Source organism: Labrus bergylta, chromosome 1 (assembly GCF_963930695.1).
Source record: "Labrus bergylta chromosome 1, fLabBer1.1, whole genome shotgun sequence".
In the NCBI taxonomy this organism is placed as follows: Eukaryota; Metazoa; Chordata; class Actinopteri; order Labriformes; family Labridae; genus Labrus; species Labrus bergylta.
Window position 1 is genome coordinate 18711138 of NC_089195.1, and position 27084 is coordinate 18738221.

The 27084-nt window shown below is 40.0% G+C and overlaps 1 protein-coding gene across 1 annotated transcript in view; it reads right to left on the reverse strand.

The window, feature by feature from the left end:
* The window catches only part of LOC109990784 (vasorin), a 28233-nt gene extending 7227 nt beyond the window's left edge, over window positions 1–21006 (reverse strand). The window contains exon 1 of the mRNA XM_020643008.3: window positions 20739–21006. The gene's annotated coding sequence lies outside the window, so the exon portion shown is untranslated. The remainder of the gene's footprint in view (window positions 1–20738) is intronic.
* Between the last annotated feature and the right edge of the window lie 6078 nt (window positions 21007–27084).

Consider the following 27084-nt stretch of genomic DNA (forward strand, 5'->3'; position numbering starts at 1 on the left):
CCTTCAACCCCAATTGATAAGAATTTGGCCAGAATGTGTCTAATTATTTAATGAATTTAGCCTTCTCTTGATGAAGGCTGACTTCAAACGATCATCTGATGGCCTGCGAGATCTCCTTTAAGCAGTTGCCAGCGTAGGTCTCATTGTAGCATCAGATTTGCTTTGATAATGAAGAATTTCTTGCCCTCCACTTTCCAAACTAATTATTGACCCAGCCGCAACGACAACACATAAAGCTGTCCATACTTTTGTAGGCTTTCATCCTGGCGCTGGTGTAAGGGGAAGGATTCTCCACAATGAAGGCATTACCAAAGTGAAGTGAAAGACTTTGCTGTTTGTAGTGATTGAGGTAGTTTTGCAAGAGTATTAAGGGCTGCAAGGGCCCAAAACTTTCTGTTTATCTTAAAATCTCTGTTTTCTGTGGTTGTCAGGTGATGTTAAAAATGCGTTGTTTTGAAGAGACCTGTGCTGCAGACCCACAGAGTCTTCAATGGTGGCACACCTCTTTTATTTTTAATTGGTCTCAGCTTTTTAAATGAAGAGAAGTTAAGTGGTACAAAAAGAGAATGAAGTAAGGAATGAAGTGAGGAATGAGAAGCGTACAGCTCAATCTGCGCCTACATTAAGTAATTCTCTTTTTTTAACATGTTGGCCTCCATTGACATTTACCGGGTGCCCACAGCATGGGCCCATGAATCTGCCATGTACCATATGATACAGAGCAGTTTCTTGCCTCATTTAACTACAATCACAAATAACAAACAGTCAAAACTGGTCCATTTGCTCATTTATTGACCCCTAATGATATGTGACACAGTCTTCTGCTGCTAAGACTTTGTGGTACACAGTATATCCCCTATTTGTATGAGTGCAGATAAGGGCACATGATGAAAGAGAAACAGTGCTGTCAAAATGACACGAAGCAGGTCCACGCTCACCAAAGACCTGCAGAGCAACACAGCACGCTACCACGAACACAAACACACACACACACACACACACACACACACATTCCTGCACATGTTCACACCAGCAGACACACGCACAAAAAAACACGCAGAGCCTACAACACAGCTGGATTCTGTTACCCACAATCCACTGCAGCCATCGCTCACTGTGAGACAGAATGAAAGGCTCACATAAACCTTTGTCCTCCCCCATGATCAGAAGAAGGTAGACAGAGAGAAAATAGAGAAAGAGGGGGACTTCAAGACAGAGTGAAAGGTAAACTGAGAGAGACAGAAAAAACATTTGGTGTCTTAAGAGCTGGATGAATAGAGCCCTCATTCATCCAAATCTTAAGTAAACAGTCTGGTTACTCAAAACCTTAAAGGCATGTCAAAAACCAGATATGAAAGTGTATGTTAATGCATATTGTGGTTAAGGGAGGTCTATAAAATGCCAGCATTTACACTCCTAACTTGTCAAAAATAGGTCTCTGTTATAATAATAACTTCATAATATGATACCTTAGTTACCCTTAAAGCAACATTAGTGGATGTTGTTGCCGAGCTTATTGTTCTAAAGTCAGGGGAATATTGGATAAAAAGTACAAATGTGTGTTGGGCCCACAGTTGGGTTGCAACAAACAGGTAAATGCAGCACTGGACTTCCAGCAAAGAGACAATATTTTAGATAACCATGTGTAGCAAATGGTCAGCATTGCCTTTTTTTAAGAAGACTTTTGAAGTTACATAATGTACATTTATTCGTTATACAACATGTGGTGCATAAGTAAACTATAGTGTACATACATTCGTACTTTAAACCTCAATCCTGACCTTTATCTATAACCTAACTAAGTATTTTTTGTGTCTAAACTTGTTCAATTCAGTGTATTTCCTTTATCACAAACAACACCTACTGAAAGGCAAAGGACAAACAAGCCAGTGCTCCAGACTAACTTTTTTATTAACGTCTCTGAATGGTCCCAAAACAATTTTAACCGTCCCAAAATGAATCTATATATGTTGAACTGTTCATCTAAGCTGTACTCTCACAATACAGAATTATAAATTGTAAAATAATTCACTTTCTATATTTTGTTGCATAAGGAAACTTATTTTTGCAAGTTGATATTATAAAGACATTCTTTTTTTAAAACCCTCCCCCAGTTTTTAAAAAGCAGGACTGTCTCATTACTTGTTGACTAAATCCTGAGCATTAAATGATGAACTCTTTGTCTCTATCTGCCTCAGTAGCTGTGACTGTTGTTTTGTTTTCTTCCATAATACTTCTATGATTACGTCGGCGTGTCAGAGCTTTTAAATCACACGCCACAATACTGGAACCAGAACGCCGTCGGTCTGTCAGGCTGTCTCGCATCGTCGTCACTATAAATATTAAATAAATAATATCCAAGCAGTGACAACTGTGTCGCAGAGAGATGAAGTGAGAGACAGGAGGAGAGACAAGTGAATTTATATATGTGTTAACAGAAACAAATGGTGACAGCTGTCTGCAGATTTTAGCGGCCCTGTAGCAGAGGTGATGTCAGGCAGAGAGAACATTAAATCTGAAATGAAGGTACAAATAACCAAAGAGGGGAGCATACATTTTGTAAAAGAGCGTCTGTCTACAGTAAACAGATAAGGATATATATTCTGAGCTGTATGGGGCTTACAAAGTGATTTGGAAACACATGAACATTAATCCTGCACACACAAACACCAAATGTCTCTGTTTTTGCTTTAAGAGTTACTTTTGATGGGTGCTTACCACTTGGTTTGCGCATGTGATAAAAAAAAAATGGAAATGTCTATGCAACAAATGAGTGAACCAGACAATTTGCTGAAACGAACAATTTGTGGATGAAGAAGTTATATTTAAGGTTGACCAAACTTTACAAAAGTTGAAATGCCTCAAAAAGAAAAGTCCTTCAAAGTCATTTCTGTCTGCATCTTCTCCCATGTCCCCATGAAAAATATCTACAGGGCTGTTTAGGGTAGAGTAGCAAAGTTTTATGACCTGAAGTAAACAGAGACTGTGAGACATCCCCAGAACCTTAATCATCTCCTCAGCAGCAGTTAACACCTGAGTTGCCACAACTGCTGTCTAGACTAGGCAGTGACAACTGTGATTTAAACTTCATAGCTATATGGAGGCCTGTGTTGTAGCGTATATCTGTTTGTGAATAGCTCAGTGCACATGTGTCTGGGTGGTGGAGGGAGTGAAAAGAGAGAGAGTGGAAGTGAATGAGTGTATTCAGTGGATGCAGTGTGCGAGTAACGTTGAAGCAGAGAAACGAGCTAACTGTAGCTGTCAGAGCAAAGTGGAAGTGAAGTTTGAGTTCTGTGTGTGATAAAAAAATCCTCTGACTCCTAAAGAAACAAGCTGGACTCTCCATGTCTGCTTATTACTTGCTGCTGCCTGGTTAAAGTGACAAGGGTTAGCACTAAAGATAAGCTACAACTTTGGCCCTGGAGCAGACCAATAAGACTCCCCTGTGCCTTCTGACCACGGTTAGAACGCCGAAGAAGGAAAGGTTAACACTTGTAACACTTGTGAAAACAGAAAAGAGTAGAATTCTCTTTCTTCGAATCAGTAAAATAAGCAGGAGAATCTGCATTTAGGGCTTGTTGTGGTCTTCACTATACATCACAATAAACCAACTGCATGCCTGCACTGATGCATTTGAAGCCAAACTATGAAAGTCTTGTTGGGGCGAAGTGTCATCAGAAGGAATGTACTTAAAAACAAAAGATGTCACCTTCAGTCTTTTGCCCAAATTGGAGTGGATGAAAGAACAAAGAACAAAGAGCATTTAGTAACCTAATGTTAACCCTGTTAAATCAAATAATTTGATCAAATAAATCAAATAACTGGGTCATAATTAATCATGATTTGACAGTGTCATTGGCACTCTTGGCGTCACCACTGTGCTTTGTTGTCTGACTCAGTTATGGCAGAGATGCGAGCTATGCTGCTGCTGCTATGATTAAAATGACAGTGACATTTAGGTGTGCTGTTGCTACTTGTCAGACCTATCTTCTTCAGCTGTGGGTTTTTGGAAACTTTGCTCTAAGGTGATCAACTGATCAACCCTGTTTAAGAAAAAGGCCAGACTCTGCCTGTTTCAGTCTGCATTTAGCTAGAGGAGTTTGTGGGCTAAAGCCAGCAGGCAGATTCGTGTTTCCTGCTGAAGTGAATCCAAACAGAACTGTAGTGACATGTTCTTGACATGAATGGAGCATGGTGTGTGTGCATGTCTTCTACTTATGTCTCTCAAACATCAACCAGTGAGTCTGACAGCATTGGCCTTTACAACAGGTGGAACTCATAAATTGCGGCATTCATTGTAGTGGTTGACTGTCAGAGCTCTGGCATTGCTGCACGCTGGCTCACTTAATTGAAAATCCAATCTTGGAACCAATCGGCTATCGTCTGATAACAATATAGGCTTTTGGAGCCAGCAGGTATGAAGGATTTTTGTCCAAGACTTCCTTTGTTTACAGTTTGACTAAGAACTTGAGAAACAAGAATGTAGTTGTGGTTGAGAGATCGCTTCTTCAAGAGGATTATTAGCACTTACATGCAGAGATCTGTTCGTAAAAATGTAGGAAAGCTAAATCAGACAGTGTTCTGCTCTTCCCACAGATCATTTATCTGGCCAGAGTCTGTTGAAACTCTTGTGGAAGTTACTACTCAGACTACAAAAGGACACAAGAACACTTTGAATACCAGGTATCAGGTACCAGGTATAGGTTTTTTTTTTACTAAATAGGATAACTTGTAACTATACAAATGATCAGTTGCATGTAAAGTGTACATGACTGAAGGACAATTTCTTTGAAAATTCAGCCCTTTACATCAGGACACAGTATGTGTATCTTTAGGCCCAACAATGTATTTCATGCATATACCTTGTGAAACATTTTGTCAGTGCTTTGAATCCTCATTTTAATGTTATATTGCTTCCTTCTAACTACAGCCACAGACTGTTAGCCTCCTCTGCAGTTACACCAAAGATGCATCCTGTTATCCAGCAAAAAAAAAAGAGGAGAGGAGAGATGGGGAGAGGAGGGGAGAGGAGAGAGGGAACTTTATCAAAGCCTAAGGAAAGTATGGTGGCAGGATGGTCGATCATCACGGCACTAAACATCAAGGCATTAAATAGTGATAAGTGAATTAAAACATAAAACATGCAGTGAATGATACAGTATAATTTGGGTTATCGTTAAATTAAAATACATCATGCCTTAAATGGATGAACTAAGTATGATAAGTTAAGTAAAAGAGTACTTTAGTTATGGCATTGATAGTCTTATTAGCTGTTTTTGACACAGACCCAAGCTTCATATATTAGGTTACATTCAGTAAAACATTCCCCTAAAGCACAAAAAATCCAAACAAAACTTAAACAGTGCAAATGGGATACAAAACTATATAAATAAATGATAATTAGAATACAATAAATGTAATGAATTCACACTGGAGTACATCAATACTTTTTCTCTTCGTTGAGTTGCACGAACGTGTCATGCAGACATAACTTAAATGGCGCCAGTAAAGGGTATCAAGAGCAGTTTAGTCTTTGTGGTACACACCCTGCTTCAGGCTGACGCTTTGTGACACCGGTTTTTCCACTGAGGTGATGAAAGTTTGAATGCCAGCAACAAGGAGCCACAAGCACGCCAAGTCTTTCTGCGGCAGCGTCTCAGTCACGAAGGATGAGTGCGTGTTTTTGTGTGTTTCTTGGCACTTCCCCGGCCGCAAGCCCTTCCTGTCTGTCAACAGTTGAAAATCAGCATGTCACCTGTACTTGGCTTTACTCAGGTGTGCCAGCGGGCAATAAAGACAACACCCCCAAACATGTCCACACTTTTCTTTCCTTCCCTTTTTGCAGCTTGTACAAATGTGTTTAATCCTACCACGGAAATAACATGTTACTCAACATTTTTTCTGATTTCATTTTAGATTAACTACGGGAGAAATAACTTTAATTCTAACTATTCTATGAAATAGTTGTACTCATGGGTTTATTGATGCTAAATATGCACAATTCTCCAATCTGAAGCTAACAAAGACTTCACACATACTGAAGGAACTTTTATTTTACTTTATCTTAGCTTGAGCTTATTTCATGAATAAGAGTCTGTAAGCTAAAATAAGCTAACCTTGCCATCACTTGTCCCTCATCTAAATGAGCTGTTTATGACATCTATAGCCTGAAGCTGGGGCCCGACAGAAGCAGCAAATATTTTTCTACAGAAGTTGGCAGATGTTTCCATTAACCTTGTTTTCACATGAAGTAAACTTTCCTGTTTCTTCCGTTCCTCACACCTCCTTCCATCAACACATTGCGGTTTTTAATTAAAAAAACTTCACTTGCCACTGCCAGTCCTTCCTTTATCTCCTAGGTTAAGTTCCGAATTTTTCAAAATTTCTATTATATCCCTTGCGCCATACTTGCCATTTCAAATTGGGGCTGATCGTGCTTAAGCATGGTACGGTAAAGCTTTGCCAAGTGTGAGTGTGCCCTTAAACTCTTAGTTAATGTCCTATTAGCTATAGACTATGGTCATGTAGAATGAGGTACTAATAAGCACTTAATAATGACTAATAAGCAGCCAGTATGCCACTAATTAGCATGCAAATAAGCAAATAGTTAATGGTGAATATTGTGACCTTAAGTTAGACCATTTTCTTCTTCTGTCAAACTAAAAACCTCTTCTCTGAGTCATCTGCAGACACAGATGTTGATGCATCGGTCCATCTTAAACAGGAATCCAGCTTGAGTCTTGGTGAGTTGATTAGATTTAAGGATAAACTGTAGTCTTCATTTTCACAGCTACGCACAGTTTGAAAGATTATCATGCTCTGCTCAAATCTCTAACATCTGCACGCTGTATAGGTCCAGCTCACTCTCTCTCACTGCACTCTCTACGCTGAGCTGTTTGTAAGAGGAGCTAAGTTTGTGGTTCTGGTAAATATAATATGGTAAAGGTAGATTTCAGACAGGAAGCAAACTCAGCTCTTCTTCTGTTGAGTGCATTACATGCTCACCCATATCCCTCCAAGCTGTTTACTTTCCACTTAATACTAAATACAAGTTATATTACTTCTTGTGTTGGGAAGTAAGTCATCGATATTACAATAAATACTGGGCTGGATGAAGTCATAGTGCAACACAATCAGGAGGGCATTTTTCCTGCATGTGAAAGGCTGCACAGGTCTTTTTATTGCCATTTGAGTGAAGGAGAAGTTCACCAGAAATGTCATGGAGTTAACTATGTATGCAACATTACCGAATGCTAGTACAAGGCCTGTTTGTGGAGATTACATTGAGAATGTTTGGGGGTGTAAATTACATACAAGCCTTGCCTGTAACACCCAGCCATTTTCAGATTATCTAAATTAAACAAATGTGGAGGAACTGAGTACATATCTGTTTGAAACATGCACAGAAAAGTGCTCAGAGCATATTTATAGATCACAGTCTCTTCAGTTGGATATACTGTATATTGCATGCTGAAACACTTTCTGCCCAGCTTGGTATTATCATGGGACTTCTGTCATCACCAAAACCTACTCAGTAATTAGTGCTGGAAGTTTACAGGTGGGCAGATTCACACTGGAAAATCACCAACAATCAGAGCTGTTATTTACAATCCCACGACTCCAGATCGTATTTGTCTCATGCAAACACACCTTCACACCATGTTTACGCTGCCTCTGCTTCACACACTTAAATCCATAACCAGATGTATGTACACACACACACACACACACACACACACACACACACACACACACACACACACACACACACACACACACACACACACACACACAAAGTGAAACGCAGCCAAAAGACCTCTGCCAACTGTCCCCTGCTGCTGGATCACCTCATTAACCCAGTGTTAGGCCAGGGAGTGTGGATGGATTTACCGCTGAGAGAGACTTCTGGAAGAACCGCAGGCAAGGACACACACACATACACACACTAACCTGCTTCTAATTGGATTACAATTTACAGAAGAGTTCACCCTGAGAAGATTATGATCAACGAAAAAGCTCATGATTTAAGGCACAAACTGTTAATCTGTGTGAATAGAAATGTAACCCACATCCAGGAAGTTGTGTCAGCCTGTGTGTGTGTGTGAGGTATGAGTGTTTACTTTGTCACTTATCTATTTACTTAAACTTCTGATAGAGCCTTTAGAGTAAACACACACACACACACACACACACACACCAGTTCTCATTCTTGTCCCTGCTGAAGAGAAGAATAAATTAGTGCAAACTGAAATGTGTGTGTGCGTGTGTGCATGTGTGTTTGTGTTTGTTTGGCTTGGTTAAAGGCAGTGACCTCAGCTGGTTCACGACCCAGAAACAAAAGCTGCATTTTATGCAGTAACAGACTAATCTGATTTTTTTTAACTCTTTGTGTGGCTGTTCATGTCTGGCCGTCTTTACTGTCAAGTTTACAAGACCAGATCTGATAGTGGCCATCATTCTCACTGGATGAAAGCAGCTACAGGACATACAAAATGTACTTTGCTAAAATGGAAATATGGAACTAATTGTATTTTTTTTACTACCAGAAACTCAGTTTTCGCAGTTCCAGTTTGTTCAAGAAAAGTAAGTACAGAAGGTTCTGCCTTTCTATGAATACTCTTTTGTGGATGCAAAAAATAATGAAGATATGAAGACATGTTATGCCAAAGCCTTTCCTCATGGTTACCTAAACTCAAAAAACAGCCTTAGTTTGGACCCCTGATGACAACACACATAAACACACACAAACACACACACATCGGAGTGCTTATCTATTCAACAGACCATTAATCACTACAGAAACATGTATCCCTCTCGGCCTGTTTGCTCTGCATCTCCATCAGCAGTGAGCAACATAAATCTTGTGAACATTCACCAAGAAGCAGTTTATTCAAAGTCTTGTGTGAAGTGATTGTGAGGCCAATGTATTGTTTGTTAGCTTGCAAAAATACTATTACAGAAAATCAACTCAAATAATTATGATAGTGATTTAGTTGAATAGCCTCAAAGATTCAGTAACACTCTTTCTTGTTCTTCTGTTTGTTTTCGAGGTGGGATGATTTTTTTTTCATAAATTGTAAAATTTATGAATTTCTGGCAATTTAAAACAAGTATTGTTTGTTTGATTAAATGATTAAGTGAAGGCAAGAAGATTCTTGAAAACTCAGTTGTATTCAATCACAACTGGAGCTGGAGTCAATGCCAAATGTAATACTTCTTTTTGGTCAACAACAAGTCAAACATTTGATGTGCGAGAGTATTCTGCTATCCCCACAGAAACTCCATGCAGAGTAACTGGAGAAGAGAAATGTGAAGGAATGGCAACTACACGCTCCACTGCAGAGTGAGCGCTGACACACGACTCTGAAAAAAGCCCTGAGGCTTGTTGGAGTGTTTCGCGAGGAAATGGGGAGAAAAATGATGTTGTGTTTGAGTGGATGGCTGAAGTGCACACAAACGTACACACGCATAACGCTCTCACAGGAGCGATAGGTGACCTCATTGGATTTTTACACTGCTGGCATGATGAAGCATGCCTATTTGTGTTTTTTTAGTAAGTATTTTTGAATCATTTTGTGATGTGAAAATATGTGATGAAATACAACAGCAGAGCGAATGGTAGCCAAATTGTTTTTATCGTTATCATAACAGTTACATAAATGTGAGTGTTTGAAGTCTTTTAATTTCAGCTAGCTTTGAAGGAGCTAAAATGGCCCAGTGAAAGCGTGTCATGCTTCTTTTAAAATCCTTTAAAGATAAAATCTGGTCGGTTCAATCTGTGAGATTTAACAAGTCGGGGAACATATTGAGACTGAGTCGGACACTCTAAACATTTTGAGTGTTTTTGAACATGTGCGCTTTGGCTGTGTTAATCGCTTGGGAAGTGAAAGTTTAATCGCTATCCTCAGAATTATTGTTGTTATATTATTCCATTTGTTAAACATAAACCTAATTGTAGTGTACCTTTTTTATTCAAAACCTCTTTTTAGACATTAGGATTTAAAATGTTTGGATCAAAATGACATAAACAATAGATGATGGTAAAGCACATCAATGTGAAATGCAGAGTGGTCCAGCTTCATGTTTTGTGGTTGAGATTATGTGGTTTACATGGAGGTGTTTCCACTTTGATGGTTGGATTAAAGGCAACATTTACTGAAATTTATAGTCCAAAAGAAATGGTTAAAACTTCAAACCTGTCAATTCCTCTATAGGCTCAGCTGTTCTTCAAGCTGCTAATTATGAAAATACTGCATGTTTGATCAACTGTAGGAACATTTCAGCGTGGACTTGCAGTTATTTCGCTGTGTCCTCTGTTGTTTGCTTACCCAGCTGTCCTGCACACCATCCCTGATGTGTTTTTGCCCTTTGGCTGACAAACTTTGCACTCCAAGTTTTCTCCATCCTAGCCAGGTTGTGAGTCACTCCATTGAGGCAGACATTTATATAATGAATTCCAAGTAAAGAAACAAGTTAATGATGCATTTTGTAATCAGTCACATTTATCGAGCTAAAGGAATTGCTACATACTTCATAGGAGTCCTCACACATGAACAAATATAAAACTGTTGAGCCTTTTTGAATAATAGCACGAGTCAAATTTTTAATGAGAAGGGAGTTTAGGAAAATTTTCAAAAATGTCTCAAATAACCATCAACTTAATCACGTACACTTCAAGTTTAATTTCTGCTATGAAGCTGTGAAATTGCCCCATCAATCTTTGTAACCTTAGTTTGTTTAATTCGTCCCATCTGTTCTGGTGAAATAACAGTCTGGTGTGCTTTGGCCTCATCAAAGGTACAGAGCAGGATTTCTGCAGCCGACTGACCTGCTGACTGCTTGTCTTGGACTTGCATTGGTCTGTCTGTGTTTATAAAGAGTCTTAGTTTAGCTAGCAGCCTTTGCTAATGCACTCATTGATTACACAAAACCGGCAGAAAGAAATAAACACTGTCTCGATGGTTAATCTTTAAGAGTTCAGCCGTTAATCAGACTGCAAGAGTAATCATATTTATACTCTCTTTACTAAATGTCTTTCTAATTCATAACTGTTGCAGCCTACATAGTGTACTTTAACATGGCACTTTTTGCCCAAATGCTTATACCATGAACACGTAAAAAGCTATGTGTTGAATCCATTAAAAGCTCACAACATGCCATGTGTATACGATGGGGAAATTATTTGTGCCTTGGCAACTAAAAAACAATATCATTAATGTGTTGATACTGGATTTTAAGTCAGTCATTTTAAGTTTATTGTTGTCTTCTTGGAGCAATTATTCACATCGTTCTAAATATTTTAATGTTTGAGTTACAATTTGACCGCGAACAAAACAGCGCAATGTCAGCTACAACAATACAATGCTCTTTCCTGTCTCTGTTCTTTGTGGTGCTGCTCCGGGCAAAGCTGTTTAATTTACAGAAGAACTAACTTTTATAGAAGTTTTATTTGGATACTTTAAATTACACAGATGATTTAGCCAGTCCCTTTCATCCTTTTTAATATCCCTTCTCGATATACAGAACTTGGTTCTGACTTATTATAGCTGACCTCAAAACATCTCTCCCTCTGACAATATCTCTGACATTGAGAGCAAGAAACAAACAGCAAACAGTTGAATTTCTTGCACAAGCCTGAACTTGCTGGTTTAATGTTTGCTTCTCCAAGGTGGTCCAAGCCTCACCAGATAATCGACTTCAGGCTAACTGCAAACACAGTGAACCAAAGAACCCTCACTCTGAAGGTATAAATTATTTCTTATTTTAGATGTCTGAATTTTAAGTTTGACTGTGATTCAGCACTCTGCCTGTACGTCTCCTGCCTCTCTCTGCCTGTGTTTCTTCCACTTTGTCAGTTTCTCATTGTGGTCTGCGGGTTGACTGGTCCCCGTCTCTGACTCCTGACCTTTTAATCCCTTGCCAGCTGCAGCGAGGCCTCAAAGACTGTGATTGTGTGTGCATGCATGTGTGATGTGTGTGCTTGTGTGTGTGATGTGTGTGTTACAGAGGGAAGAGCAACTGCCCAATCAATAATCACAGTATGAACCTATATCCTTTGTCAAAATCAGCTCCCTAGAGCCACTCCTGAACATTTCTAAAACATTTCAGAAGAGTCTGCTCCTGAAAACTTCCTGAGTTGCTCATACACATGTGCCACATAGCATGATTTTTTCAACATTTTGTTGGTAAATCCAAAATAAATCTGAAAAGCAGTTGTATTTTCACCACTAAACTGTCACCCATTACTCTGAGGGAAGCTATACAGACAATGTATTGTAAAAAGTGAAGGTGCACAATTTAAACAAAGGAAGTGCATGTAAGTTGTGTAAAAGAACTCAAATCAAAATCCTGAGTGAAAAAATTACAAAAAGAAAAAAAAAAGGGTCCCATTCATGAAAGGACAAAGGAAAGTGCTGCAATTGAATTATTTTCATATCATTGTATTAAGCTTTATCTAACTGAGAATCCATTGCTTTATTACATTTCTTAATGTTCCTGTCTACGTTCATACATTCAGATTTTTTAGATGTGTTTATTGCCAAGTTGCAATTAATTGCGCAGCCCTACCTTGATGCTAGCTGTTTTGAAGAAAACAGGTAAACTGGCAATCACATAGCACAATGCTTGCCAAGTCATAGAGACGTTAATAATAATGCAGGGTATTACAGCATACCTGAATGCGGCAAGACTGGGCATACAGCCGCACAAATACAAACTGTAGTAGCAGCATAATCACTTGAGGATTAATTTATCATCACTGCTCACAAATACAATGGGTCTGAATTTGGGCCAAACAAGTCAAGTCAGTTATTTTTTTTCCCCCATTTAATTTGTTGAGGGACAAGTTTGGTGCCACACCTGCAGATAATTCTGTGATTCAGCAGACAGTCAGTGTTGTTGATATACTTTTAATGTAGCATGACTCCTGCTCCATTAGGGTTGAATTACACATCGTGTCTCACCATGCAATTAATAAAACCCCCTGCAGTCTATATGTTAGTGTAAAATCATACTCTCACAATTAAAGGCTAAACGCCCATTCATGGTTATTAATCCATCTGAAGTCTATAATTTTTTTTTAATTATTATTATTTTTTATCTCATCTACTTTAATGCCATTTCACTTGTTCAATCTACATGTACTCACATCCCACTATTCTAACATTTTTCATACTGAGAATGTTACACAAAACAAGAGATTCTGTGAGGTGCAGACAGTCTCCTGCCAGGTTTCTACAACATGTGTCAAATATGCAAAAAGGTCAGCAGATCAGAATCTGCACTTCTAGAGAAAACAAATGAAGCTATTGAACCACCTCGCCCTGACACTCCTCACATACGCATCATTCTTAATGTTAGTTCATTCCACATTCTTTCCATAGTTGTGATCAGTCTGATACATTTTACTTGCATGCTTTTTATCACTACTCCAACAACCTTGGTCCAAGGCTCAGTGTTGTAAGTACTCAAAATCCGTCTTGGTCTCGAAATCATTTTACTCTGTCTTGTCTTGGTCTCAGACCGGAGGAACTCTGGATTTTAAATCAAGACCAGTCAAGACCACCACTGTCTGGCTATTTTTCCATGTCATTACTGTGGTTAGAAGGAAAACTCCCCTTTAAAAAAGAACAAATAACTTCAAATAGTTTATCATTTGATTTTTATCTCCCGGTGACGGCCGCAACCTTTCCTGAGTCACGGACTAAATGAATGACACGCCCCCTACACATAAGATGATCATTTCAGTGATATTTATGCCTTGGTCTTGGTCTTGTCTCAGAGCACTCTGGTTTTGGTCAGTGTGGTCTTAACTACAACACTACCAAGACTCTCTTTTTATTTCATATTTAAGTATTTGATCATTCACAAATTCTTGATCTTAATAAGCACTAATACATTTTGCATCTAAGTACATCAAAGTTGTAGTAATCAACAGGACCTCTCCCTCTACCTCATATCACTGCGAAACTGCTCCCACTAAAAATGCTTGTAAACTGTTGTCACTGCACACTGTCTGTCCCACTCAGCTAGTAGGGTCAGGTTCAGAGGTCAGAACACACTGACACTCAATAAATATACATCAGAAAGTCAAAAAGTAGCACCTTGTGTGTACAGCACAGTCACTGTTATCTCAGCTACATTGAGGGCGTGAAGCTGAGGGGAGCGGGAGAGAGCTGCTGACACAAGTAACACCTAATGATGCATTTTGTACAACATGGCTATGATTGGCTTGTTATGTGCAAGCTTACCCTGATTGGTTGTTTGATTCACGCTGGACACATTCTTTTGTTGAAAATGCAATGGGGCAAGCACTAATTTAAGGAACATTTCAATATCATATTGTTAAAGTTTGAATGTAATTTATTTGAACCAACATTCTAATGAAATCATATTGTCTACTTTAGCTTTATGGACTTAAAATAGCTCATTATAATGCAGCAACACTTTGTTTGACTAACACTTTCAATCGATTATCAATAATAATCAAATACTTTAACTACACGGTGTAATGTCATTTTTAACGCCTTTTGATAAACAGTAATATGTAATGTAGACACCTGAAAACATGCCTCTTAAATACTTTTGTTCAGTTTTACTTTACAGTCCTGTTGATTATTTGGTTATAATTAGCATTTACATTCAAAATTGGGTTGCTAACTTTTACTTTTTTTGCAACATTCCTAAATTTTAAAGAATGAGAAGGCAAACAGAAAAACACTGACTTGTTGCAGCGTGACAGCGTGGTTCGCATGCCAAAAGGAGAGTCAAACGAGACCTTAAGGCAAACACACAAACACATCCCCCCAAACTTACACCTGAGGCAATGGTTTAACAAACTCTCACAACACGAGCGTGGACTTCAGCACACACGCCCATGGTAACCAACATGGCTGGTTTTCTTCCGTGTATCAACCGGCTTCTGTCATCACCTTTTGTGACTACGATGTGCTCAGAATACCTCCGATCCAGACCTACACCCTTTGAAGTACTTTGAGAGGCCCTGCAGCCCCCAGGGGAATGCCTACCTGCACTCAGTGTGTGTGTGTGTGTGTGTGTGTGTGTGTGAGAGAGAGAGGGTGTGTAAGGGAATGAGGGCTGTTAAATGAGGATTTTGTACCCTCAGGAGAAAAAAAAAAGAGAAGAGCTCAGCAAAAGGGGGCTGGAAGGTGGGGTTCCCCTTATCAACCGCACCCAAACCCCATGACCAGCACACATACAGACACCTCCCTCGCCCTCAGGTAGAGGCAGGATGGAGGCGTGGAGCAAGGGGGATGACATGGCCATGGGGCATTCTGGATTTTTCTGTCTTTTTGCTGAAACATCATTTCAAAGCTTATTATTATTGGAGGTCAGTGCCCTGGTTGGTTGAAATGTCTGATACTGACAGTCTGTTCTGGGATAAATGCATGTCAAAGACAGCAATGCACATTCTGCAAGCCTTTGTCATTTTGCACAAATGTCTAGCCCCTTCAAATTTTAACAATATACATTTCAATCTTGGTCAACCTAGCTTTAAGACAACTGCTTATAGACATGTTATCATCAGCATTTTAGTCAGATCCTGCTCAAATATGGATGTGTTGAATGAATGACTCACACAACTAATCTTAATATATACTGCAAAAGATTCATACTTTCTAATCATCATGAGGGATATACACTGTGTCAAAAACTGCTGATATCAGGATTATGATGTTATAGTGTTGGAGGTATCTCTCTGTCATGGTGCCTCCTGGTACCACAGAGGAATGTTACGAGGAGTCTATATGTGTCACGCTCTTTACCTTCCTACTGAACCACTGTGTTTATACAACACACAATGAGGATGGGGGTGGGAAGGTGCTTAGAGACATGCTCCATTGGTTAGTAAAGAAATAGCAACCCCTAAACACTCCCTGGGGGTAGAGAAGGGGGGGGGGGGGGGGGGATTATAGTTCTAGGAAAGTCCAGGTTCCCCTCCGGTGAGCATGTTAAGTCTCAGCCTGTTGTAGGCTTCAGTGTAGTATTCCCCTGGTGTCAGGGACACTTGTAAAGATGTAACGTGAGTCTTTTTATGTGCTGAAAACTGAAACCAAATTTAGCAGTATCATTTCAATAATAGCATGTTTAGCAAATTCATGTTATAGTTGCTTTAGGCAACATGTTGACATGGGGCTGTAAAGGTGAGGCAACAAGTAAAATATTTGACAAATACTGAGACACTAAAGCCACTTTCTCATATGCACTCCTGAAAATATCTAGACAATTTCAGGAGGGCCGCTCCGGAGATTCTCCCGACCTAGCCATTCACATATGCTCCTAACAGCAGGAGACTATCCCTGTCAGAGGGGAGGCGGGGGCGGGGGGGGTCTCCTGAGGTAATATGTGATGTAAAAAGAACCCGCGAAAGTAGAGGTCGAAGCAGCAGAGTCCGCAATATGATGCTATAATGAGAATTGATATCAATGCTACATGTAGTCCAACGGAATGACATCGTCAACGAACAGAAAACGTAATGCGGCCGTTTAATAACGTGCACGGATATCTTAGTGGTCGCGTGTATACACTCTATGCACCATTCAGCAGTCACAGTATACAAACGTCACTCCAACCTCCGATTGGCTCGAGCTGAATTCTCCGGGGAATATCCTGCTGCGTTCTCACATCAGCTCACTCAGACTTGATGCGGAAAAAATACTAGAGGTCTGGCTGGAGAAACTCCGGATGAAGTCTGAGAAAAATTTGGCTGTTTGCGTTCACAGGTCATCCTGGAAATATCCTGAATTTTTCAGGAGATTTCTGGAAGTGTGAAAGCCCTATAACCGTCCATGCAAAATCATCCCCTTAATTCCATCAAGATCAAATTCATTAATTAATTAGCTTTTTATTAAGCACACCTGGATAATATTATTTGGCTCCAGCTGCTCAAACAGGATTATTCTGCTGTCGTACATTTTTTAGGTTTTGTGCTGTTAGTTGGACAAAACATGCAAAATAAAACTTCAGGGGGTCTACGGAATTGTGAATTGGCATCTTCACTCATAAAGAAAACAATTGGTAAGAAAAGTGATCAAATTAAAAAATAATAATAATAATAATAATAGATTTGATTGAAATGGAAAAATATTTAAGCAAGAACATAGAAACAACTTCTCAACATACATGATTGAAGCAGTGCAGTGAATGTGTAAATAGTCTGCAAAGCTCCAGGTCAGCCTGTCCATGAGGGATCAGCCCTGAGCAGCATAATGACTGCACTGAGCAAGAATGATTTAGCAGCAGTCAGAGGCCCAACACTGGACGTCCGCTCCATCTGCGTGGTCCCTGCTTCCTTAAACGCTCCCAAATGAGCTGACAAGCCGCCCGGCCCACCCCAACAACACACCTGCAAAACGGCAAGAGGAGGGACAGATCCAAACCTCCTCCACTTGTGCTCAAAATGAAAAAAAAAAAGACTGTTTTGAAGCCAAATTGAGACCAACCGAAGTGAAACCTTTCAGTTTTTTGTTTTTACTTGATTCATCAGAGGTTTTATTTCACGTTGATACAAAATCTACTTCTGCAGCTCGTAAAGACCAAAACTACAATGAATCTCCACTAATACTGTATCCTCTATTAAACTGCAATGTAAGCTCAGTATTTAGTTTAAACATTACTTTAACCACATCCATGATCTTCTTCTAATCCTAAACCTACCACAGTTACCAAGTGCAAACAAGACAAGGAAATGTTTTCGAGAGTTTGCATTAGACCCTTAAGAAAACTTATTGGAGTCATCCAATACAAATGCTACGTTTTGAAATGGAGCTTGGAATCATGAGGATTTGGAGACTGAATGGTAGACTCATAAAAAAGAGAAGTCAAGTAAAAAATATAGGCTCACAGCAGAAAAGCAAGATGGAAAACAGATCAAACAAAGACCAGAACAAGAGAGCGGAGGGGTGAGGCTGGAAACAAGCCTCTCCGCTGCGGTAAAAATGTCATAGCTGCTGGTTTAAGACACAGTGGATGTGGAGGACAGGAAAAGGAGTCGCAGAACAGCTAAAACAGTCGCAACTGAAAAAGCAGGGAGATGGTTTGTTTTGTTCCTGAAAGCCGAGTAAAACCTCGCCGTCAGTGCATCACGTGTTTCAGGATGCAATTACAAGTGTGGAGGAAAATGAAAAACGGCCAGTTGTGTCATTGATTTTATTTCACTATAAAGTGTGCCCGAGCAGTGGTACAGTGACCGAAATGTGACCCGGAGGGAGGGTGTGTGTGTGTGTGTGTGTGTGTGTGTGTGTGTGTGTGTGTGTGTGTGTGTGTGTGTGTGTGTGTGTATATGAGTGAAACTTTAGAACACCACAGGGCACACTTAAACCCCACTAAGAGGAGGGGCTCTAAGTTGATGAGGCTGATAACAACTGAAACCTCGTCTACACACTCACACACACACTCTCTCACACACACACACACACACACACACACACACACACACACACACACACACACACACACACACACACACACACACACACACACACACACACACACACACACACACACACACACCCTCTTTCTCTCATACACACAACACACATACACACTGAAACACACACACACACACCCACACTGTCCATCCTCCTCACCTTGTACCTCTTAACTTCCTTCATAGCATTATTAACTCCCTGATTGGGGAGCTTTCCTCCGGGTTCACCCCTATTTAGTTGTCATGGTGGCATGACCTGAGCACTTATTAGCTGACCCTCGGGATTAGTCCAAGATGGAAACGAGGGAGGGAGTGGGGTTAAGCCTTCACCTCGAGGTGCTCGCTGCAGCATCTCAGAAAAACCTTAATTAAATTGCTGAGACACCGAGTCAGGAATGTTTGCTTTGCTCTCCCTCTCTACGCACCTCACCCCATCGCTCTGTCTCCACCTCTCTTTGCTTTTCCCAAACTTCTAACGAACTCCACGCTGCGTTCGTTTTTCTCTCTGCTCTCAAACCAATATTAATTTGAAGAGCTCTTATTGTATTGAAAACTCCCCACAGAGAACACAGACAGTGAAGGCAGCGGAGAGCAATGTTAGGTGAAGACAGCAGCTCATGGTCTGCATATCAATTCTCAGAGTTATTAGATTTCTCTGCAGCAGTGCAATACAAACTCTGCAACGCACTGCTCATGTATTTTTATAACGCCTCGTGCAGGTTTACTTGAAGTTCAAATGTTTACAAAGATCCCTGGGGTGTATTTGATCTTCTTTTCTACATGTTAAGGGATCCTTATTCTGTCACTGCACTATTTACCAATATCAAATATTCATACACAAAGATTACACATGTGCATGCAAATATCGCAGCTGAAGATGCAGCTTTTCCTTTTTGTCTATGAATATGTAATATCTCACAAATCCTAAAAATGCTGATCAAACCTTCCTCAAGCACTTTGGATTCTTAATTTCCTTTCTTGTTTGATTTAAAACCTTTGATTATTTAAATTAATTATATGAAAAAAAGCAGCAATTGCACAGTATTGAAGTGGCACAAATCTGTGTCCCACTCTTGATTTCAGAAAAAACTTGTAATGCTTAAAAATGATTAAAAAAAAAAAAAAAAGTAAACAGCTGATTTGTCGAAAGTGATTTTGGCACTTAGGAAGCTCCTGTTTTAAAAAAATATATATTTCAATCGATTTTTGATGGTTTTTATATTTTATTTTAAGAAATGTAATGAAACAGTAAAAAAAATAAAAAAAAAAGCCGAAAATCACAGAGAAGATGTCACATTTAAAGTTGACCTTGTCTGAACAATAAATACAAATTAAACACAAATATATTGGGAATATTAATTTACCAATTCACAAATTTTATAATGAGCAACAAATGCTGGCATTAAGGTCACTGCACCAGAAAATATTTGATATTTTTGCTTATAAGATGACTAATGAATGAGGGTTTTAGCGCTCTAAAGAAAATAATATAAATACAACATCTATAGAGCTTAAAGCCACCTGAGTGCAGACGTGCAAACTTCTGCACACACACAGCATCTTGCAGAGGACACATTGTATGCAGGCACCGTTAAGAAACAATTTTAAACCCACAAACAGCCTTTACATCCCAGAGAGAGTATGTTGATGTGTCTCCAGGGAATCACAAAGATTAGAAGTCTCTAATCTGAGGTGAAAACAAACAGCCACGAGTGACAGAACCCACGGAGGGGGTAGATAACGACCTCTAATCCGATCCATTCGACACATACACGCTCTGAGTCAACGACCACGATAAGAGCTAATCCTGTTTCCACATTTCTCGGCAGGATACACTCTCCTCAGTGTGTGTCTGCCCAGAGCCTCCCTCTGAGCGCGTCTGACGGCTGATCCTGACCCGAGATAGTGACCCGTGCGCCGGGGACAGGAATGCGAGGAGACCGTCCACAAGGGACGCTTTCAGATGTGAGCCACGCTTGGGTAAGTTTTAAGGCACTACAAGAAGCTGAATGCTGGATCAATTTGGCAATCAGATTTACAGCCTGTGTCAGCTGTAACTGAAGAACCGATTCACTGTGTGGGTTTGAATCGATATCAGCAGCTGTAAGACTTCAGGCACGAGGATAATGTATATTGTGGAAAAGCCATCAAGATGACATTAATCTATACTGAGAAGTAGAAGGCTACTATTGTCATTCACAGTGTGCACAAAAAGATGCCTTTGTATCTGTATTGTGTTTAAAGTCTTCAAATCGCAGTAAGAGGGTGAGAAAGCGCTGGAGACTCTTACCTTGGTGCAGTAATCCAAAATCCGCTGGAATGCGCTCGGGCAGCTTTTTACCCAAACTTTTTCATCCACTTTCTGATCGAGTCCGTCTATGCAAGCGAGCAAAATAAAACAGAGATATATCTGTGTTTAACTTCCTATGCCGCAGCAGATTCAACGTCCTCTCGGAGTTCAAAGAGAGAGGTGTATCAGTGCAGCGCACTCTGTCAGAGTAGACACCCGGCTCCGCCAGCGTTCGTAAGCTCACAGACTGTTCAACAATAGCGATCATTGAGGTGAAGGAGGCGAGTAGTTAAACAAGCTGAGGGAAGTGGGCGGGCCCGTGTGGAACCACAGCGCGCGCTCATGCTCGTCCCCTTAGCAGTCTGCACCATAGACTGTCTGCACCTGTAACATAGACCTGTATCCACAGCAGGAAAGATGATATCTGCAGATATAACACCAAATCTTACTAAATGCTGTTTGGAAGCTGATTCGACGAAGTCTGACTAAGAATAATCTTACAGCTTTTGTACAGGCCTTTTATTCGTTTTGTAATCTTTCCTCGTCTTTGTTCTAAACTTACTTATCTTTGTATTCTGAAAAAAATACATTCTTCACAATGTGCATACGTTTTTAACGATTAAGACTCAAATTTATGCTGACCAGAGCTGTGTGAGTACACCAAAGCCCCTGGAAACCCAAATCTACAAAAAGCTTCTATGTTATTTATGATTTTAAGTAAATGATATCAAGTCTCTAAAAGAGTAAGAAGTTAAAATACACGTTTTTGATTTAAGTTTTTGAACATTTTTGGACATCAGGTATTAAGTGGGTAGTGTTAGCTCTGAGGTTTATCATGCAGTACATTTCAAACCAATACTTAACACGCATGTCCCGCCTAATCAGGTGCAGTAAAACTTCTCTGCTCCTACGGCTCGACCTTCATGCTCGTGTGTGCCGTTCCTGGCTGCCCATCCACCGGTGAGTAGCCTACAACCGCTGTTCTGGCGTTGGATTTGGAGAAACAATGGGCTTGCTTTTCGGTGAAATGTGCCAGAATCCTGCAAAAACAACTCCCACATAATGCTGCACACAAACCAGTCAATCAGTTTTGTACAGAACGTTCCGGGCTTTGCCAAACGGCTTCGTCTAACAACTGGAGCATGCCCTCTGTGCCTGCACTGACATCCAACATGTCAGCTGGAGTCGTGCTGCCCACCTCCACTGGTCACTCGCTATCTTTAAGTTTCTATTCAAACAAACCAACACTCTACAAAGTTTATTTTCCAAACAGTATATCTTCGTTTTCTTTGTGTGGATGATTTTGAGATATAGGGGAGAAAATAAAGAACAGGCTAAGTTTGACTGGGATTCGAATCAGGAACTTCATTGCTGTGAGGCAACAGGGCTAACCACTGTGCAGCTCCTAATTGAATGTCCAATACTACAAAATGTACTTTGTCTTCAATTAAACGTTTTTATTCAAGGTAGTTCACAAGAGCTGAACCTGAATGAACACTTGTAGCAACAGACATCGTTCAAGGAGTAACTATGTCTCCTATTTGTCATCACTTTTGTGTTGTGATAAAACACAAAGTTGTACAGGTTTAATTAGCTGAAGTGAGCATGACACTGAACCTACACGTATGTGGTGACTTTAATATGACTCCAATCCTGAAACTGCTCTAATGGAGATGTTCTGAAACATGTAAATTAACATGCATACAGAACTAAAGAGGATTGTTGCATTCATAGAATTCTTAATAAAAATTCATGCCAACTGAGTCACTAAAATCCACCAACACAATATGTTCTTGCTCCAAAGCAGCATGTAAGATTGCCTTTCCATTTGAAGCCTGTGTGTTTATACAGTCTTTGGGAAGTTTCTGCAGGTGTACCACTAACAGAATACTTCTTCCCCTCACCTAAAGCTGAAAACGAGCTGTGAGCGAGCACACTAAATTCAAACCACAGGGCCGTGCTGTGTTCAAAAACACTTGGAAACCTGAGACCCTCGTCGTTTTCACCATGCTGCATTCAGCCGGGTGAAATGTTTATCAACATATCTGACATACAATTATATCCACTAGTGTAACTCAGCAATTCAAACACATAAACACGTTTATAATCCATAAAAAAAGGAAATACAAGACACCTAAAAGTAAATATAATGTTTAAAAAGGGTACCTGCATTCAGATCGGCCTACATCACCCCATAGACCCACATACACATACAGTATATGTGTGAGCTCTGTCCAGATATAATCCTGTTTCTACATGACTCACTCAGAGTAAGACACTAATAAATTGGCTCAATGTTACCAGAAGTTATTCTTGTTTTAAAAAAAGTGTGAATATTTCTTTTTTTTTACTTAGCAAATGAGCTTTATTTCTGTGTAGCATTACAAATGTAGAGACAATCTAAGTGCTTTACATTCATGCAAAGAGACTCATTAGGGGTAAAACAATGAAGAATATTTCTATGAATAACAGCAGCATGAAAAAAAATCAGAATCCATCCATACAGAAATGATTGGAACAGTTTGAGTCTGTTATGACAGCGATTGTGAACTTGATTTATTGTGTTTACTTCTCAACTGAAGACGTTTCATAATCGCATATTTTATACAGATATTAGCAGCAATCTCATTGGCCCAACGTTACATCATAACACATTGATCATCTGCATGAAAGTTGACTGTGGATGGTGTAGGTCTGACTGCGGGTTTTCACAGGTTTGTTGTTGTTTATAGCAGTGACTGACTGTCTCGTATACCGTGTCAAAGCAAAATGAAAAAAAAAAAACAAAGAATACAATATGTGGAATTTATTTCACACAGTCGCTAAATTAATGGGAACCCTTGGGCTAAAATTATCAATAGCTATAAACGGTCTGTGCAGCAGATCAGTTTCATGCAGTTGTTAAAGACCAACTGTTTTACGTTTGTGTGTGTGTGTGTGTGTGTGTGTGTGTGTGTGTGTGTGTGTCTGTGTATGTAAACTTGCAAGGTTGAGAAAGAGGAACAGATTTTGACAGCAGTGCGAGAAAACAAACACAACAACCCTGATCCTTCACACTCCTGCAGCTTTACAGTGAAACACGGGCGTGGGATTTTCTCATGGGAAGAAATCAATACAGCAAACTGAAGAGGTGGCTACTGTTTTCAAATCAATCAGGGAGGGAGCTATAGAATACAATAGAACAGAATAGAATAAATGATGGCCATTGCACAGCTGTACAACAACATTTCATGGCTTCTCTCAGTGGTAGAAGTGAGAGAACAAAGACAAAGAGCAACAGATAGGTTAAAAACAAATAACAGGGGTGTCAGTGGCATAGTGGTTGGTTCGTGCACCCCATGTACAGAAGCTGTAGTCCTCGAGGCGAGTAGCCAGGATTCATATCTGACCTCTGGCTCCTTTAATGAGTGTTGTTCCCCACTCTCTCTCTACCTGATCAACTGTCTGACTGAAGCCCAAAAAACAAAAAAAACAAAAACAAAGACCAACAAGTTAAAAAAAAAACAACAGCACCATGATATATGCACTCTGCCCTCTATTTGATCTGGTCATAGTTCTTAACAGAGCTCCGTTCTTTACTTGGACCAAAACTGTTAAGAAGTCTGGACCTTTTTTCAGTTGTTTCAGTTGTTTCTTATTTGTCACTTCAAAGATCTAAAAATGCAACTCTCAAACACCGCACAAATCAAAGTGTATAAAGTTTTATCTACAAGGATTTACAAACCTGTGTGAAGAGGGCTTTGAAACATTTGAACTTCATATTTGGCCATAACATTTTCAGAAACGTCGCTGAAAAGTTCAAAGAGAGACCAATTTAACACTTAAAGGTGAATTAACTCATTATGTGGAGAGCTACTGAGTCTGTTAAAACAGCTGTGTCATGTCTTCTGTTGCTCTGGATTTTGTTTTCTAAAGTCTGAGAAAATAATCCAGACTAACATGTCATCCTGTGCATCTGCAGTCAAGGTCAATACTTCAAAAGAGTTGACAGAGAACCTGCTCTTTAACCTGGGGGCGCATGCAGGGGATCATTGAACATAAGTCAATGAACCCTAAAATGTAATTGGCTAGTTAAACATCTACTTACATCTACTTTATGTTTAAAATGGTACAGAATCCACTTTTTAAAGTGAACTGTTAATGCACATTCACAAAGATTATACCATACAAACTGGAACTTGAATAACTGAGTGTGTGTCCTGCAGCATGGGCACCAGAGGAGGGCTGCAGTTGGTGCGTAGTGGGAGTGTTTCAGTCCCGGGTGTTTATGTGATTCACACAGCCGAGGCTGGGGAAGGCTTGACCCTTCACAGACCTCCCCAACACAGCGGAAATGACTCCTGTCCATGTAAGATCCTCTACTCTCTCCATGTGTCCCTCTGAAGCTCCAAAACTGTTCAACTTGTTGCCTTACGAGAATGTAAACACAACAGGATAACAAAGAGGGATTCAGCAGAGCCAGTGTTAACCTGTGTATGTGTGTGTGTGTGTGTGTGTGTGTGTGTGTGCTTGAATTTGTGACTGCTTGTATGTGTTTACATGCAAGTCACTAATGTATAGCACATAGCTGCCTGTGTTACAGCATTGCAGACATTGGCAGAGTTCCTTTAATGAGCGCTGGTACACATACTGTGTTTCAGGAAGAAATTGTTGTGGCAGAGAGGAAAACATGAAATAACACAAAGGAATTTCAGCCTGGAGTTACTCTCCCTAGGGGAGGCAGGCAGTCTCGCTGTTTGGTCCTGAGCCAGGAGCAGGATAGTAAGACTACTACAGCAGCCATGTTCCTTCTTTATATCCATTACTCTGTGTCTGCACTCCCTCTTCCTTTCCTGAAATGTATGAATGTCGTTATGATATAATTCCCTCTCCTTTTCTTCTTTTAGTCTTTTTTCATGTTATCCTTTTCTATACATTTGTGTGTGCGTGTTTATATTGGTGCCCCTCTCAGATGCTGCTTTATTAATAGAACTTTTCTCTGCTGATGATGAAGTTACCACCTGGACCCTGTTACACAGCCAGCCACACACACACACACACACACACACACACACACACACACACACACACACACACACACACACACTTATAACCATGCAGCAATGTACACACTCCAAGCCAGAGAGGGCACAGACAGGGTGATGTGTGTGGGTTTGTGTGTGTAGATGTGCAATATGAGGTTGGCAGTTCTCCAAAAATATTGCCTACTAGTACTTAAGGTCAACACACCAGCCAGTCATTATACACGGTGCTCATAAAATTATGACTCTTCAGTGAAAACTATTGGGAATGCACTGGATCAAAGTACTTTACAAATAGTTTATTCAGTCCCATTATTATGAAAGTCATTTATGTAAATGAAAATAGTGGACAGTATCAGCTTTCACCTGCACACACTCACACTCATGAGCTATAGGCAGTCAAGATATCATGCCAGTTGGCGGCTTGGACCATTGGGACTGATAATCGATGAAGGACACTTTGACATGTGAACCCTTTTTGTATCTCTTAAAAGAGCTTTCTTTTTGCAAACCAGGTTTCTGATGAACTTTATGTGCATTTGGATGATCAGTAAGGCGGAGAATAGAGAAGAGTTTATACAGGATGGAAATACAAGACAACACAAGGGGATGTGTTAGCATACTCCAGAAATACACACATCCATCAATGAACCCCTGAAAAAGTTTTGGTAGGATGCATGTGTAGGTGAAAACAGTCAATAGGTGTAGGTGAGTCAATGAGTGAAAACAGCAGGTAATAGTCCGGAACATTAACTGCCAGCGAGAGGCTGCATGATGAGTTTCTCTATTGAATACTCCTTAACATTCTCCTCAGTTGTCTGTATTATGTTTTCTATTGTGGAAGCATCCCACTATACAATATTGATATTAATCCCAAAAAGTCACCATTACATAAGAATTCTCCGACTACATGCTCAACCTAGGATCCCCATCAGAATATATATGTTTTTGTTTGTATTGTGACAGATCTTCACTCTGACAATATTCTGCTGTGAGGAACTTTTGTAAAAGGAAATCCTGCAAAATGTCACTACCTTAATGTCCTTAAAGGTAATTGCAGCTGGAATGTGCACATAAAAATGTTTTATTCTTCAAATAAAAAAAGTTTAAAAGGAGGAGCAGGGAGAAAAATGAGATGATGGGGTGGGGATTGGAGGGAAAAGAGATGATTGGAGCAAGAACAGAGGGTGAGGTGTGGGAAGGCTTGGAGGAAAGGAAAAGGAGAAAGAGACAGCAAGAAAAAGGTTAAAAAAAAGTGGAGAGTAAATGAAAAGCTCTGCGTGGGAAGGATAGAGGAAGCAAAAACAACAGGGGGGTGTTGTTGG